We start from the raw sequence: 17,482 nt of genomic DNA, 5'->3' as shown, positions 1-17,482 counted from the left end.
ATAAGTATGCTATATTCCAAAGTATGTGGCGCAAACTTTTCGGAAATTACTATAATCGGGCACTTTTCCTAATGTAAATATCAGTTAGAAACTGTTTATTTATCGCGAATACTGCACACTGCAATTTACTGTTATGTCAACCAGTCGTCTTCACTCACCAACCGACGTTACCGCGAGTCGATGTTTGAGGTGGGCGTGGCGGTGTACTGCTGCCGAAGCTCGCGTGAAGTTGAAGATCTGCTACAAGACGACGTAGTTCTCCGTCGGCCGCTCCGTGGCGCTGCAGGCGGGCGTAGTTTGTAGTTTGGCCGCTAGATGCCGGGACTGCGCTCGTTGTCTCGAAGTCGCGTCGCTCCGTAGTAGGATGTCGTGTGAAATCACCTTGCGGACCGAAGCTCTTTGGTGCAACTGCTACACGGGTCTGCGTGACGTCACTCAATAATTGCGTCGCCACAACACATTGTCGTCTGCATAACAGTTTATGGGTCCACACGAAGCTGTCCGATTTTCACTGTTCAAAAAGCAGTTTCAGTCAAAATACGACCACTAAACACTTTTCTAAAAACTTTCGTGACGAATTCTTGGCTCGTTTTGCTATTTTACTGTTCACACATGTCTTTCTTTAGTGTTCACTTTTCACAGTTTTTCACGCGAATTTACGCATTTGCACTTTACAACACAGTTTATTGACACTATTGTTCTATTTAATATGGCAAGAAAAACAGTTTAGTCACAATCATAGGATGCTATTACTTCGCATTGTTCAAAAAATGCACTGTTCCTTGTCGCGATTTTAAAGTTTATGCACTGTCCCGATCCAAATTGAAAAATTAATTTTCTCGCGTTAAGCAAGGTAAAATTACCTATTGTTCTTTACTATTCGTCCGAAAATTGCACTAGTCCTTTCACGGTAAGCCAAGGGTGTAACACTCCCTTATTATTTTGGTGTATCCGCTCGTTCGCGGATCTGAATAGCAGCCCAAATTAAGTAATTAATTAATATGACCGTGTACCTAATGGGGCTGGCAATCGGATTGGACTGCTTGGGAGTTGTTACATTCCATTCTGTCCTTCTGAAATGCTGCAATAATGAAATGTCTGGTGGCAAGAAGAATAACAAACGCAGCTTCACTAATCAAGACCTATATTCTTATCAAAAACACAAAGATAAGGAGACAGCCACTGCCTTCGTCATACACTGTTAATAACGGCTAATCTCAGCACAGGTTTCTTCGTTATTCATGATCGTCACACGCAAAATACAATCACTGTAATCCAACACTGCAATCCAAATAATGCCGGCGCGGTAGACGCGGAATCTCAATAACGGCACACAAATATCACTGAATCACTCTCATAATTAAACTGTTTCACTTTCCCGTATAATACTAACACAAAGGGGTAAAACCGCGGCGATGGCCACTCCCTTTGTCGGTAATTTGCATTATTTCAACTGCTGGCTTCTGCACAGCTCTCTGTGCCCGCCTCGCGGGAACCTACCCAACACAGCACTGACTGAACTGACTCTCGCTCTCGCGACCCAACACACTATCGATAGTTGCCCTGTCGACCTGTACTGATGCAGACTTAGTAGTAAGGGGCCTGCGGACCCCTTACACATGGCTGTTTTCATGTATACCGCTGGCAACGCATTCCAAGACAACCCACACAACACACCAGTCCTGTAAGAAATCTGACTGTACTGGCAGTTTTGTGTACTTCACAGTAAGGAAAATCAAATTTTTCCACAGCAAGAAAGAACTACTTTTTTCCATAGTGAATAAGGTGACGCATTGGTTAACGCAGTGGACACACATACGGGAGGACGACCGTTCAAATCTAAGTCCTGATTTTCCGTGATTTTCCTAAATCACTCCAAGGAAATGCTGAGATGCTGAGATGCTTCCTTTGAAAGGGCACGGCTGATTTCCTTCCCATCTTTCAAACAAATGCTTCTTTTGCTCCGTCTCTAATGATCTCGATGTCGACTGAATGCAGAACCGTAATCTTCTTCTTTCCTTCTACTTTCTGAGCCGAAATACCTATGGGAAGCATACGTTCTTAACGCCACAGCACTTGTTTCCACACAGTATGTGATGTGTGTAACCAGTTTGGTTGAAATCGGTTCAGTGGTTTAGGGGGAGATGTGGAACATACATGTATGTAAGTATACATACATGTATGTAAGTATGTATTATACATTTTTATAATATGTAGAGTTTTCGTGAAAATTCGTATTCCGTTTCTCTCAAACATTTAGTCGTCGCAGTTTGTATGTGGAACAAACATATGTATGACGAAACAGTGATGAATAAGTGCTTTGTAAGGGAGAAAAAGAAGTCAATGTAGTTTTCATAAACTTCACAGCACAACATATCTTAATGAAGATAACAGATGACCTGAAGCTTGTCATAGCTGAAACTTTTATTTCCTAGTTAATTATGATGTAAAAATGTATCTCACGTGTGAAACCCTGGTATATTGTAAGAGAGGGCTTAATAGCTCCTAATCAGATCGTGTTAAATAAATAAATAAAATGCTAAAGTAAACATGAACAAATTTGCACGTAGAAAACACGTCAGGTCATGACTAGGTACCATCCACTTGGAATATATTGTTTATCAAAAACCCTGAAGAACGACAGTTGAACATTGCACACGTTACACAAGTATTCGTAGAAATTTCAAGATGTCTCCTGCGTGAATCGGTCAGATAAAATCAACACCATAATAAATGTTTTATCGATTAGTTCCCAAACTGTTGACAGAAGTACACAAAACAATGTCAATGGGGGCAGCTCTTTGATTTCTTAGACGATACGAGGAAAACAGTGTTGCATGATTTAGCTGTCTTGTTATTTGTGTGAGACAACTTTCGTATGAAACACCTAAATTTTGGAGGCGGTGAATAATGAGACATCACACGAATTCTCCTTCAGGATACAGTAATACCAACAGACACGACATCGCCAGGAAGGCGATCACAACTGTCTTTTAGGATCGCCCGGTTTTACTCTTAGTAGAATTTATAATGTCAGAAACATATCCGGGTAGCAGCCGCCAGGCTGGCCATCTTAATATAGGTTACTGTGTAACCTCACCTGTTCCGATAGCGCTATAGCAAGGGGCAGAGTCGGTGTTAATTGCTTGCCGCACAAAGTCGTACGTGGGCGCGCTAAGAGTAGTTTTCAAATTTGTTTTGTATGCAATTTTTACGAGCTGCTCCTCCAGCGTATGTGCCCTATCTTTTCATTATGTGCCGTCGAACAAACAACTATCATTTCTTGTTCTGAGAAAAAAAGTGGATATGTTTAGTAACTTTAACGACGATGACTGTGTCATCCAAAACAAGACACTTCGTGTCGTCACCCATTCCATGTCAAGGTTTGTAGAGACGCGTCGCACCATCGGAATTGCAGACGTTTTGAAGACGCTTCTGTGATTGGATGGCTGGCTGGCTATCAATTTTATCACACCATAAATCACACCGAAATGTAGATAGGAAAAACCGATGACAAAATATAAGGAAAAATAAGAGACTACACCTAAAAGTCAAGTCTAGAATGCCAAATATAAGCAGAACTAGAAAATAAAACCACATGTATCAGATAAAATTACAAATTTTACACAGGACGACGTAGAAGGCTCAAAGCTACATTCTCGGTAGTTCTGGTTTTGCACTTAGATACAACTGGAGGTCATCGGGGTACATGTGGCATTTTCAGTAGGACAAAACCGGTGACACATCATTTACATACAGTGAAAATGGTATAGGAACTAATACTGAACCCTGGGGCACCTGATATTACCTTCATCCATTATACGTTTGAACAGGGAATTTACTCTGACGATGCAGGGCTTAATTTTTATTAGTCTGCCGTACTGTACATTAGGTGGAAGGGTCATCACTTTTTCGTGGGCTGCTGACAGCAGACGTCCCATGTGAAGGACAGTAACGATCCCGGCCCCGCGTTGTGTCAGCCATCGCGCCGGTGTGCGGCCGAATGCACGTCCATGCAGGCACCGCTGATAACTCCAAATGAAATGCAGCGGCGGTGAAATGATAGCGAGCCTACAGCACGTATCTCATCTCCAGCAAAACAGATATCGCAGGAATTATTTTGCTGCCCATTAAAACTCAATGAATGGCAAAACGCGCAAAAAGTCACGTAATGCTGTTATAGCTAGGGAAAATAATTGTGCTTTGTGCCATATCGAGCTATTTAAGCACAGAGAAAATAGCACATTAAAAATTACAACGGCCTTTACATATTTATCTAGACGAATGCGCTCATGCGGGGTCCCTGTGAAATTTACAAAACCTAGAGCAACCTTTATTTTCCCTCGCGGCAGCGATAATCAGTTAAAAATGTGGTTTTGTAATCGACTAGTTTTCATTAATCGCGTGATATGCTGTTTTTTTTAATATATGCTCATTTATTACGTATACCGGATATAATTTTCGTCTGACTGCGTAACGGTGGAGTACTAACAGAGGGTTCTTTGGTCTCTGAGTTTCTCTTCATTTCTTCTTCTTCTTCTCGTTTTTTATCATCTTCTGATTGCTCTGATGCTATCGACCATCAATTCCTCTCCTGCGTGAAAGTCTTCATCTCAGTGTAGCACTTGAATCCTACGTCCTCGATTATTTGCTGAACGTATTCCAATGTCTGTCTTCCATTACAATCTCTGCCATCTGTAGTACCATGGAGGATATTCTCTAATATCTTGACAGATGTCCTTTCATCCTGTCCCTTATTCTTGTCAATGTTTTCCATATTTTCCTTTCTTCGCTGTATCTGCATAGTGCCTACTCGTTCCTTACCTTATCAGTCCACCTAATTTTCAACATTCCTATACAACACATCACAAATACTTCAATTGTCTTCTTCTCCAGTTTTTTTCTCTATCTACGATTCACTACCATACAATACTGTGCTCAAAATATACATTCTAAGGAATCTCTTCCTGAAATTAAGACCTATGTTTGAAATCGGTAGATTTGTTTTAGCCCAGAATTCTCTCTTTCCCTATACTTTCCATTACGACACACGTGACAACGAAGATAAACATGAGTCATGATGTCGTTGTCACAGGAACTACGTCGACAAAGATTACATAAAAAACAATACCTTTATTGGAAAATAAAGCAGTAGGAATCATAAGGTATATCCACCCTAATGACGTGCATTAACAATAGCTAGCACGAATAAGACGCGGAGTAACATTGTGGCCTCTGTGACATGTAGCCACCATCAGGGTGGAGTAGTGCTGCTTCATCTCCTACATAGGGAACCCAAATCTGTAGTTTGGTTGACAGACTGGGCGCGGTTCAATCCCGCGTCCGGCCATCCTGATTTAGGTTTTCCGTGATTTCCCTAAATCGCTCCAGGCAAATGCCGGGACGGTTCCTTTGAAAGGGCACGGCCGACTCCCTTCCCCATCCTTCCCTAATCCGTTGAGACCGATGACCTCGCTCTCTGGTCTCCTCCCCCAAACAACCCCAACTCATACTGGGCGTAATTCCACTTGCCAGCGTTTTCTATATGTTCCTTTTCCAGCTGATTTTGAGGATAACCATCTCATTCCTTACCTTATCAGTCCACCAAATTTTCCACAATCCTCTGTAGCACCTTATCTCAACCCTTCGGTTCTCTTCTGCTCCGGTTTTCCCTCAGTCTGTGAGTCACTGCTATACAATGCTCTGCACAAAACGTACATTCTCAGAAATTTCTTTCTCAAATTAAGGCCTGTGTTTGACATCAGTAGACTTCTCTTGGCCAGGAATATCCTTTTCTCCTCCTTGCTTCGTACGTCAAGGGTTATTTTGCTTCCAAGGTAAAAGAATTAGTTAATTTTGCCTACTTCGTGGTTCCCAATTTTGTTGTTAAACTCAGTTCGTACATTCTTCACTTTGTTGATCTTTCCTCGGTTTACTCTCAGTCCAGATTTTGTAAGCATTAGCCTAGTCATTCCACACACGTATCCTGTAATTCATCTTTGCTTTCAGTGAGGACAGCAATTTCATCAACAAATCTCATCATTGATATCTTTTCAACACGGATTTTAATGCCACTCTTGAACCTTTGTTTTATTCTCATCATTGCTTCTTCAATAAATGGATTGAACAGCAGGGGTGAAAGACTACATCATGCCTTACATACTTTTTAGTTCTAGAACTTCGTACTTTGTCTTCCAGTCTCGTTGTTCCCTCTTGCTTCTCGCTCATATTGTACATTATCCACCACTCCCTATAGCTTACCCCTATTCTGCTCAGAATTTCAGACATCTTTTACCGTTTCATATCGTCGAAAGCTTTCCTCACTTCGATAAATCCAATGAAAGCATTTTGATTCTTCCCAAGTTATGCTTCCATTATCAATCGCAACCCCAGAACCGTCTGTCTGGTGTCCTTACTTTTCTGAAAGGCGCACTTATTTTCATCGAACAGATCTTAAACTTTCTTTTCAATTTGAAAGTCATTTATGTTTTATAGCGTGCTCACTGCAAGCCTTAAAAGCATATTTTACAAAACCTTCACAACGAAACCACAGTGGCTGTGTTGTGCATGTCGTGCAGGCTAGTAATACACATTTAGGTTTTCATTTGGCAGATGATGTGTGTTGTCAGTAGTATGATATTTTACACGGTGTGATTGAAAGTTTGCTCATATTAAAAGTAATCAAGAGTATATTATCTCGTAACTTCTCACACATTGTTTAGAACATATACTGAAAAGCTTTCCTCTGTTCAGGAACTCGTTTTACCATGTTTGAAGCTACTTTGAGGAGGCTTAACACTGAAGTTGTTTATTTCTGTTGTTGTGTTAACCTTTAGTTCGATGAGTATACGAGCCTGTTATTATAAAACCACAGGAAGGCGTCTGAAGACGCTAAACTGACATGATGTGGGGCAATAATTCTTCAGATATGATTCAATAATAATAATAATAATAATAGTAATAATAATAATAATAAATAATTGTATGCCCAGTTCGGCTCCAGGCTGTAGACTTTTCGTGAACACGTCGGGATGTAAGCATAACAAGTGTTTCGTTTGAGTACGTAATTTAACTACACATCGCTTTAATATAGTGGTAACGTTGAGAAGTATATGGTTACAGACAGATAAAGCACCAATTTATATTGTCACTGCTCACCGTAAGCGGATGTGTCAGCTACGTAATCGCTTTGCGCCGTTTTTTCGTTTCGTTTTCGACACTGCCGTAGCTCTCGTATTCGCTCGGCACTGGAGTTTTTAGAATTTTTGAATTCCTTTCCACCCTAACTGCCCTATGACGTGCTTTTTCTGCAATTCCGAACATATTTACGAGTCATATGAGATGACATCTTTCATTAGTTTGTAATTTTCAATTTAATATTCCGGCGAATATTTTTATCTCATTTCCGGTCCTCTAGCTCCGTTAGCTCTTCACAATGACACCGGAATCAACGTCCTAACTAAACCAATTTATAGCTTATAGCGATGACGTCACAGGTTAAACAAATGATGGGAGATAAGTACAGACATGGTCAATCGGTCGCGGTGTCAGTCACTGTTTACGCTGTATTAGCGTCGTAGTCACTGGTAATTCAAATCTGACGGTGTTTTGTCACACAAGAAGTTCGATAGATGAACGAATATACGTTCTCATGTCACAATTAGGTAAAGAAATGAATTGTTTTATTAGATGTGTGTTGTAAGTAGCACCATTCTGCTGCAACCAACAATAACATTTATATACCTCAAGATGTGTAACGATGTCTCGAACGCAAAATTTTTCACTGTTGTCTCAAAGAGTTCAGCCCATTATTCGACAACGCGATACGGTACACCACACATCAATGTTCTCACAGCGCCAGGTTCTTCGTGAAGGATGTGTTCTTTTCGGTTGACCAAATTCTTGTGTTTTCGCTACTCATGCATCCACTGAGGTGAAATTACACCTCATTAGTGAAGGTTCATATGGTTCAAATAGCTCTGAGCACTATGGGACTTAACATCTGAGGTCATCAGTCCCCTATAACTTAGAACTACTTAAACCTAACTAACCTAACGACATCACAAACATCAATGCCCGAGGCAGGATTCGAACCTGCGATCGTAGCAGTCGCGCGGTTCCGGACTGAAGGGCCTAGAACCGCTTGGCCACAGCGGCCGGCATTAGTGAAGGAAACAAAGCCTATTTTGTAATGAAACAGGTCAGTGCCACTATTTTCTTCACAATTCACAATACATTCAAACAACTGGAGTACTCGATACAAATAAATGCAATGCGCATCCGATATACAAACTTTTTGTTGAAATAACACACATTTTAGCTATTGAGTGAACAAACAATAAAATACGAGGGCGTACTGAAAATTAATTCCTTTCAATTTTTATGTGAAATCTCTTCAAGCTCTTTAAGGGGGGTAGGACGTCAAACGGGCCGACTTCGAGAGGGAGAGGAACCACAGGACATTTTAATTTGCACTGTCTATACTTTTGCAAATAAATTAATAAAACTTTGTCAGCATGACCAGGAAGGATTCAGGATTCACACTCATAGCAGTGGAAGTTCAAGAACACGAAAAAATAATATTTTTTAAATGTGAAATTTCATTATTTTTTTCACTTACTGTTGGCTGCATTTGTTGCTATAGGTACACTTTTCTTCATAAGCAAGAGAGATTCTTCGATGAATTTTGCACAGCTTACAAACAATACTTACAGGTGTACGAAACTCTAGAATTTATTTAATCTATGGAAAAATGAATGGGATGTTACGTTTTAAACTTTAGAGAAAACTCGAATTTTATAGTTAATTATCTCAATTTTTACCACAGTTTTTAACAGATTTTGGAAATTCTAGAGTTTCATACACCTGTAAGTATTGTTTGTATGCTGTGCAAAATTCATCGAAGAATCTCTCTTACTTATGAAGAAAAGTGTACCTACAGCAACAAATGCAGCTAATAGCAAGTGAAAAAATGATGAAATTTCAAATGTAAAAAAAAAAATTGTTTTTTTATGTTTTTGAACTTCCTCTGCTATGAGTGTGAATCCTGAAACCTTCCTGGTCATTCTAACAACGTTTTATGAATTTATTTGTACAAGTATAGGCAATAGACAGTGTAAATTAAAATGTCCTGTGGTGCCTCTACTGCTCCAATTCGGCTCGTTCCACGTCCTATCCCCCTGAAATAAAACTAACGTTAATAACATCCTACATCTTTATTCTTCATGTCTATACATTTGCAGCCCTCTGCCACTAGATAGCTCCTAATTGTAGTGTGTAACAAGGCGGTGTGCCACGTAACTATGTCAGTGAGTCAGAAACAAGAGGCCGCAATCAAGTTTCAAATTCTAGGAGTTCGTCCACACGTGGAGCACCGTCTCCTTCAGCATGCCGCATGCCAGACCGCACACGAGAGGTGCGACATCTACAACAAACCGACGTCTTCGGTTCACTGTCATCGATCATCCTCCACATAGTCCCGACTTTGTCCCATCCGATTTTCATCTGTTTCTAACGCTTAAAGAACACCTTCGAGGATTTCACGTTGACGGTGATGAAGCAAGGCAAGCTGAGGTGACGTTGGGCCTCCGTCAACAAAGTCATTCTACAGTGATGGTATCAGCAAACTGGTCTCTCGTTTGGAGAAATGTGTACGTCGCCAGGGTGACCGTGTTAGTAAATAAATGTGTAGACATGATGAACAAAGATGCAGAATGTTAATAACTTCAGTTATATTTAAAAAAGAACTAACAATTTTCACATGAAAATTAGTAGGCCTTCGTTTTGTTTTATTTATATTCAAACAGAAAAATTTATATTCGTATGATGACTGACAAACATTATTAATTTAATTATCTTTCAAACGGTTTATTTTTCATATCTTAAATTTAATTCAAGGTTGTAATTACATTTGAGATTATATTGCGAGAGCATTTGTTAAAGATATTTTTGTGGATGAATAAATCGATACTCTGTTACATTGCTGTGGTTCAAATGGCTCTGAGCACTATGGGACTCAACTACTGAGGTCATTAGTCCCCTAGAACTTAGAACTAGTTAAACCTAACTAACCTAAGGACAGCACAAACATCCATGCCCGAGGCAGGATACGAACCTGCGACCGTAGCGGTACTTGCGGTTCCAGACTGCAGCGCCTTTAACCGCACGGCCACTTCGGCCGGCTTACATTGCTGTGCTGCGAGTATTTACATCTCTGATCATCTTGACGTAATGTTTTGTGGTGCTTGTTAATAGTAGTCTTGATTCTGTTCCATTCTGTTGTTAGCTGAAGTTGGTGAATGTACTTGGCGAGAGAGTGATGTGGTTGATGTTGGCGTATATTGCCGTACTGAACAATTCTGATTTCATCATTGTAGAAACAGAAAATTTGAAACGAAGAAAATAAACCACAATAGAGGATATACTAGTAATTTAATCTTCTAAATGTTCTTATCCGAAAGATGGAAACCAAAATCACACTTCCTAGACGCAAATTGTTGTTACAGCAAGCCATGTTTCTCAGCGAGCCATATTTTCGGCGAGAAGCCACAAGAAGCAAATAAGTAATGCTATTTATTATTGCCCGACCTCCGATTTCATTCTTTAGCTGCACTATACTAGCGTAGTCACTGCTAAATAAAAGGGAAATTGACTTGACTTTTCCAAATTCTAACACGTTTAACGTTCTTTTTCGCAACAGTTGAGAGAAGGACCAGTGGTCAAGGGAATACTGTACGTTTTAGCATTAGAACCTTTGTTGTGTGCTCTGAGACACCGCCTGACGGATTTGTCGGTTGGTGGCTTCGTTTCTAGTTGTACTGCGTATGCAGATGATCTGATGTTCTCTCTTCGCCACAAACATAATGTTGTTAGCCCCTTATGGCGAAGCTTCGGGGAGCCTTATAAATGAACATAAATCGATGGCCTTGAATATTGGCACTGGGATGACACCTGCAAGCGTTGTCCCACTCATACAGACCGATGAAATCCGCTTTCTTGATGCCGACAGCTAACGCACGACGACCCTTAATTATCGGAGCCTCTTGCAGCACATCCGTGCTGGACCTATGGAACATCGTCTCGGTGCTCTGGAGCTTCATCAACGCACCGAATTTATTAATGTCTATCAGGCACCACGAATTCCGCATGTACCACAAGCACTATCGATGACGAAACACATAGCTCGCAGCATCATGGCGGCATTCTGTTCATTTGCAGCACTGGAATGATACTCAAGGTTCGGTAGCTCTCCTTCACTCTTCCTAAGGAATGGGGCTGACTTGGCCTTGTCAGTGTTCATGATCGAGAAGTGTCTCTATATGTTAATATGCACCTCGAGTTTTCGCACCGGTACCAGAGCAGCCTCACGGGTTCACTGATAGAGGCACCACCGCCCCTTCACCCTCCGGCGGCGCTTACTGAGAGCCCTACAGGTCGTTCTCCCCTTCTCTCGCTTCCCAGTGGCATCGCCGGCCGTTGTGGCCGAGCGGTTCTAGGCGCTTCAGTCCGGAACCACGCTGCTGCTACGGTCGCAGGTTCGAATGGATGTGTGTGCTGTCCTTAGGATAGTTAGGTTTAAGTAGTTCTAAGTTCTAGGGGACTGATGACCTCAGATGTTAAGTCCCGTAGTGCTCAGAGCCATTTGAACCATCCAGTGGCATCTATCGCACACTCCTTCGCCGTCGGTCGCCTAATGTCGCCTAACTGACATGCAATACCGTGCACTGGAACGTAGTATGGCGCACTGACAACGCGGTAACTCTAGATTCAAAGTTGCGGTACTTGACGGTGAACAAATTACTCGAGAGAACCTCCATAGGATCCATCTTGCAGATTCGACTTTAGGTGTGAACAACAACGTCCGGGATACAGACGAACATAGGCTACATTGTGGGCCGGCGGAAGGGGTCTGGTATTTTGTGCGTTAAATGTTGGCTCTCTTTTTAAGGATGTCGCCGGCTTACGTCAATTCCCGCACTCTCCTCTACTCGGACGCTGTTTATTACCCGAGGACAAAACACAACGCTGTTACGTGGATCAGAGGTCACGCTATTCGTTGTGTATACGGAGGTGGTGTCTTAGGACTCAAGGATTTTTGGAACTATTTATACGATCGTCGTCGTGCTATTGTGAAGAACCTTAAGTACAGTCAATACTTTTCGAACTTCTTGGGGAGCATCTTCCAAGATTCGCCCCGAAGGTTGATTATTCATCGCAGGAGATAAATTTGATAAACTCACAAAAGCAGATAACGGTACCTATCACACGCCCGTGGCGTTAGGTAGCATCTTCGATTAATAATGAAAACTTCCTCGGTCCCGGGTTCCACCCCGTCGCATATTATATATTTAAATAAATCGTCTGCATCGGCGGCCCAAGACTTCCAGCATAAGAAGTCAACCTCATTCTGCCAACGGATTTGTGAAAGAGGGCGGAGGAGTGGGACAGAAGTTCAGGATGCTCTCTTGTCCATGGATTGGGAAACTGCCACTGAAGGTGGAAGAATCAGGAATGATCGACGGCATGAGGATGCAGAAGGTAATGGAAACCACTGCATTAAAGACACGTAACGTGTATCCACAGGTCAGGAGCCCTGTAACTGAAAAAGTATCATGATGATCTCTCCATTGGAAAGAGATTCCAGAATGGTCCCCCATTCAGATCTCTGGGAAGGAACTGCCTAGGGGGAGGCGACCATGAGAAAAAAGATTACATAACCAACAAAAGGATGACGTTCCACGAATCGGGGCGTGGAATGTCAAAAGTTTGAGCATGATAGGAAAACTAGAAAATATGAAAATGGAAATGCTCTAGATGCTGTGGGCCTCAGTGAAGTGGAATGGAAAGAAGTCAAGAATTTCTGGTCAGATGAGAGTAGGTAATACCAACAGCAGGAGGAAATGATATAACAGGAGCAGGATTTGTTATGAACAAGAAGATAGGACAGAGACTGAGCTATTGTGCACAGTTCATTGATAGTTTGCTTTCGATTCTGATGAGAACAAACCTAACACCGACAACGATAATTCAGGTATACAAACTTACGTCGCAAGCTGAAGATGAAGAGGTAGAGGAAGTAAATGAGGATACTCAACAGGTAATTCTGTACGTAAAGGGAGATTAAAATCTGATAGGAATGGGAAATTGGAATGCGGTTGTAGGGAATTAGTATAAGAAAGAGTTACGGGAGAATACCAATTGATACTAAGAATGAGAGAGGAGAAAGACTAGAAAGATTCCAGTTAGATTACATCGTGCCCAGCAAAGCCTCAGAAGTGAGATACTGGATTGTAAGGCATAGCCGGAAGCAGTTATAGACTCAGGTCACAATTTAAAATGAAGATTAGGCTGAAACTGACTAGATTACCCAGAACGAATGAACACAAAAATGAGTGGGATTTCTTTTTTTGTCATCAGTCTTCTGTTTTGATGTGGTCCGCCACGAATTCCTCCCCTGTGCTAATCTCTTCATCTCAGAGTAGCACTTGCAACCTATATCCTCAATTATTTGCTTCATGTATTCCAACCACTGTCTTCCTCTACAGTTTTTGCCCTCTACAGCTCCCTGTAGTACCATGGAAGTCATTTCCTCATGTCTTAACAAATGTCCTACGTCCGTCCCTGGTAGCTGACTGTCAGAGCGACGGAAGGTCATACCTAAAGGCCTAGGTTCGACTACCAGCTGCGTCGGAGATTTTCTCCACTCAGGGACTGTGTGTTGTGTTGTCCTTATCATAATCATTTCATCCCCATCGACACGCAAATCGTCGCAGTGACGTCTACTCTAAAGACTTGCACCAGGCGAACGGTCTACGCGACGGGAGGCCCTAGCCACACGGCAAATGTCATATCATCCTGTCCCTTCCCCTTATCAGTGTTTTCCATATATTCATTTCCTCTCCGATTCTGCGCAGAACCTCCTCATTCCTTACCTGATCAGTCGACCTAATTTTCAACATTCGCACCACATTGTAGCACCACATCTCAAATACTTCGATTCACTTCTGTTCCGGTTTTCCCAGAGTTCCTGTTTCACTACCATACATCACTGTACTCCAGACGTAAATCCTCAGAAATTTCTTCCTCAAATTAAGCCAGATGTTTGATATTAGTAGACTTCTCTTGGCCAGGAATTCCCTTATTGCCATTGCTGACCACTTTCGATGTCGTCCTTCCTCCGTCCATCATTGGTTATTTTACTGCTACATCTACTTCGCGACCATCAATCCTGATGTTAAGTTTCTTGCTGTTCTCATTTCTATTACTTCTCATTACCTTCGTCTTTCTTCGATTTACTCTCAATCCATGCACTGTACTCATTACACTGTTCATTCCGTTCAGCAGTAGATGTAAGTCTTCGTCACTTTCACTTAGGATAGCAATGTCATCAGCGAATAGTATCATTGATATCCTTTCAGCTTGAATTTGAATTCCACTCCTGAAGCTTTCTTTTATTTCCATCATTGCTCTCTCAATGTACAGATTGGAAAGTAGGGGCGAAAGGCTATATCCTTGTGTTACTGCCTTTTTAATACGAGCACTTCGGTCTTGCTCGACCACTCTCGCGCATTTACCTTTCCTAAAGCCAAATTGATCGTCATCTAGCGTATCCTCAATTTCCTTTTCCATTCCTCTGTATATGATTCTTGTTTGCGAGTTGGATGAAAGAGCTGTTGATTGTGCGATAATTCTCACACTTCTCAGCTCTTGCAGCCTTTGGAATTGTGTGGATGATATTTTTTCAAAAGTAGATGGTTTGTTGCGAGACTCATACATTCTACACACCAACGTGAAGAGTCTTTTTGTTGCCATTTCCCCCAATGACTTTTGAAATTCTGATGGAATGTTGTCTATCCCTTCTGCCTTATTTGATCTTAAGTCCTTCAAAGCTCTTTTAAATTATGATTCTAATATGAGATCTCCTATCTCTTCAAATCGACCCCTGTTTCTTATTCTATCACATCAGACAAATCTTACCCCTCGTAGAGGCCTTCAATGTACTCTTTCCATCGGTCTGCTCTCTCCTCTGCATTTAACAGTGGAGTTTCCGTTGCGCTCTTAATGTTACCACCCTTGCTTTTAATTTCACCGACTTTCCTATTTGTTGAGTCAGTCCTTCTGACAGTCATTTCTTTTTAGATATCTTCACATTTTTTATGCAGCCATTTCGTCTTAGTTCGCTGCCCTTCCTATTTATTTAATACCTCAGCGACTTGTATTTCTGCATTCTTGAATTGCCCTGAACATTTCTGTACTTCCTTCCGTCATCGATTAACTGACGTAATCCTTCCGTTAGCCATGGTTTCTTCGAAGTTACCTTCTTTTTACCCGTGTTTTTAATTCCAATTTCTGTCATTTCCCTATTTAGAGATGTCCATTTCTGCTGAATTGCTTACTGATTTATCCTTATCACGGTATCTATAACCTTCGAGAACTTCAAGCGTATCCTGTCATTCCTTAGTACTTCCGTATCCCTCTTCTTTTTGTGTTCATTCTTCCTGAATAATCTCTTGATCTTCAGCCTATTCTTAATAATTTGTGATCTGACTCTACATTTGCTACCGGCTACGCCTTACAATCCAGTAACTGATTTCGGAATCTTTGACTGATCATGACGTAATTTCACTGAAATCTTCCTGCATCTACCCTCTTTTCCAAGTCCTCCTTTTTCTTGTCATTCTTGAAAAGAGTATTCGCTATTACTAGCCGAAATTTATTGGAGAACTCAGTCTTTCTCCTCTCTGACTACTGGTGTGTAGCCTGTATTCTTCTGTAACGCTTTGTTCTACTCCTTCCCCAGCAGCTGCATTCCAGGCCCCTACGACTACCAGATTTTCATCTCTCTCTATGTATTGAATTAATCGTTAAATATCCTCATATACTTTATCTCTTCATCTTCAACTTGTGACGTCAGCATGTATACAATAAACAGGTATACATGCTGACGTCACAAGTTGAATATGAAGAGATAGAGAAAGTATACGAGGATATTGAGCGGTTAATTCAATACATAAACAGAGATGAAAATCTAGTTGTCGGTGTTGATTTGCCGTCGATTCAAATGAGAATAAACTTGTCACTGAACTATTCACAGTAACACACCCTGCCCTACACTCTTATTCATAACAAAACCTACTCCCGTTATACCATTTTCTGTCGCTGCTGGTAATTCCCTATACCCATCCCACTAGAAATCCTTGTCTTCTTTCCCTTTCACCTGACTGACACCCACAATATGTAGATTGTACCCTGGCATTTCCCTTTTCAGACTTCTAGTTTTCCTACCACTCTCAAATTTCTGACATTCCACATCCTGACTCGTGGAGCGTTTTTCTTTCGTTGGTTGTGTAATCTTTTTCCTCATGTTCACCTCCATCTCGGCAGTCCCTTCCCGGAGATCCGAATGGGAGACTATTCCGGAATATTTTGTGAATGGAGCGGTCATCACGATCGTTTTTCAATTACAGGCCACACATTGTGTGTCTTTAATGCAGTGGTTTCCACTGTCTTCTGCATTCTCATGCCGTTGATAACTGCTCATTCTTCCGCCTTAAAGGGCAGTTTCACTCCCCAAGCACAAGAGAGTGCCCTGAACCTCTGTCTGCTCCTCTGCCCTCTTTGACAAGACCGTTTGCAGAATGCGGATGACTTATTATGCCGGAAGTCTACGGCCGCCAATGCTAATAATTTTTATTCAAAATGAAAGTTACAGCGGGATTCGAACCCAGGACCGCAGGACCGAGAACGTTCTGATTACTTTTTTTGGTGCAATGATCTTCACTGAACTCACTAACAGTACACACGCACACACACACACACACACACACACACACACACACACACACACACACACACACACACACACACACAACAGTTCTTCAAGGTACCATTACACATATACAAATGAGTGTTAGGTAAACAAAAATATTAGAAAAACATTAAATACAACAAAAGGTAACATATCCTGTCGTCTTCCTTTTTTTTTAAGGGTGTTGCATCATGTAACGGGTAGGGATGGGACCCACCACTTTGAGGGGGGTCAAGGAAGACGCTGCGGAGATAACCGGCAAAAGTTTGTCGGTAAGATGGTTTTCGGGTGAGGGTGCTATGCGCGGTCACAACTTTGCAAATGGTTCAAATGGCTCTGAGCACTATGCGACTTAACTTCTGAGATCATCAGTCGCCTAGAACTCAGAACTAATGAAACATAACTAACCTAAGGACATTACACACAACTTTGTACCAGACGTCAAGAACTGTATGCGGACCACTCCGAAAGAGGTATTCTAAAGCCTGTCCTCGAAACCAGATGAGTGTATGGTGCTTAGCAAGAGGGTAGTGAAATTTCTGGGGCAACAACAAGAAATCTGGGGTTACCGTCGTTGGCGGGGCATGGAGGTAAAAGCCCACGATTCGTTGGATGAGGAGCCACACGTTTCGTTTGAGGGGCCACGTAGGAAGGTGCTCGTTGGTGTCTTCGAGC

The 17,482-nt window shown here is 41.7% G+C and overlaps 1 protein-coding gene across 1 annotated transcript in view; it reads right to left on the bottom strand.

The window, feature by feature from the left end:
* The window catches only part of LOC126195650 (probable DNA double-strand break repair Rad50 ATPase), a 178,609-nt gene that overhangs the window by 71,850 nt on the left and 89,277 nt on the right, over positions 1 to 17,482 (bottom strand). The window lies entirely within an intron of this gene.

Source organism: Schistocerca nitens, chromosome 7, assembly GCF_023898315.1.
Source record: "Schistocerca nitens isolate TAMUIC-IGC-003100 chromosome 7, iqSchNite1.1, whole genome shotgun sequence".
NCBI lineage: Eukaryota > Metazoa > Arthropoda > Insecta > Orthoptera > Acrididae > Schistocerca > Schistocerca nitens.
Note: the sequence above shows the minus strand (reverse complement) of the source record. Positions and strands in the feature narration are given on the sequence as shown.